The sequence below is a fragment of the Pteropus alecto genome, unplaced genomic scaffold, assembly GCF_000325575.1.
Source record: "Pteropus alecto unplaced genomic scaffold, ASM32557v1 scaffold35, whole genome shotgun sequence".
NCBI lineage: Eukaryota > Metazoa > Chordata > Mammalia > Chiroptera > Pteropodidae > Pteropus > Pteropus alecto.
The window spans coordinates 1902333-1903533 of record NW_006437828.1 but is presented as its reverse complement, the minus strand read 5'-3'; the positions used below and the strand labels follow the sequence as shown (position 1 = coordinate 1903533).

The 1201-nt window shown below is 43.0% G+C and overlaps 1 pseudogene; it reads left to right on the top strand.

Annotated features, from left to right (window-relative positions):
* The first annotated feature begins 353 nt into the window (after nucleotides 1-353).
* LOC112482274 lies at nucleotides 354-472 on the top strand (annotated as a pseudogene).
* The last annotated feature ends 729 nt before the right edge of the window (nucleotides 473-1201 follow it).

Sequence of the window (1201 nt, the reverse complement as noted above, 5' to 3'; positions counted from 1 at the left end):
GGGGTTACGGACGTTAAAGCATGGGTCTTTCTCCTGGGTATCTGCTGAGCGGTCGCTTCAGAAACACTAGTTGTAATGCAGGCTGCATGGGACTCTGTAAGATCTTTAATGGGTTGACAGTTTGAGTCTCCATCTGATTCAACACCCTAAATGGAGAAAAATAAAGTATGAAAGCAGAAACTCTTATTTCACATTTAAGTGGCAACGTTTTTGTCCCACCCCCCAAAATTAACTTTAAACGTATTCATATTATTTCTCACCATAATCTCATAAGGAGGGTGTAACAATAAAGGAGGAAACAAAATCTTAAGAAGTCAGAAAGCTTCGAAGGTAGGCTTAGAACGTGCAACCTGGTCTATGGCCATGCCACCCTGAACAAGCCTGATCCCGTTTGACCTCAGAAGCTAAGCAGGGTCGGGCCTGATGAGTACTTGGATGGGAGACTACCTACGAAGACCAGGTGCTGTAGGTGTTAAAAACAAAAAAAGAAGGGATCGTAAACTGACAAGGTCCTTGCAATCTGTGAGGTCAATCAAGGGTTGCCTCGCCTAAAAAAAAAAGAACTCATAACCTTTAAGTTATTTAAAACTCATGCCAACAATCTCGACAATGCAACAGTTACCTTCTCTGTACTTTCTCCTTTAACTTGATGTTTTCCTCTTCCATGTTATACCAATGTGTTCTTTAAAAGGCTTTTTGAATAACAGTGCCTTGGTAGGCAAGGGGATTGGACTTGACTTGTCATGTTCAGACCAGATTTCAGGCCTTGAGCCTGGTGTTAAGGTCTCTGAATCCTGAAACCTCTGACCAGAACTGAGACTTTTTCTCCTTTATCCTCATTAAATGTTAGTGAGGGCGGTGGCGCTGACCCTCTCCATTGAGATAGCATAGTGGTGGCGAAACCTTTACAAAACACAGAGCAAAGGCACAACGGTCACAAGGCAAACTGAGACCCCTGAGCCGGAGAGCTTGGTGAGGTGACTCTGGCATCTTTAGAAGGCCCGGTTTTGAAAGGCATTGGTAGTTATAGTCTCTTTGAGAGGAAGTACTGATTGAGGTACATGCAGATAACATTCCAGATTTTTCCCGTGTCTGAGTATAAACTTGGCACTTTCGAAAATGGCATAAAATCTGTCAAGTCAGCAGGGAGCCGTTTTTAAATTACTACTGCAATGAACTAAGTGGCATCTCACAGGATTCT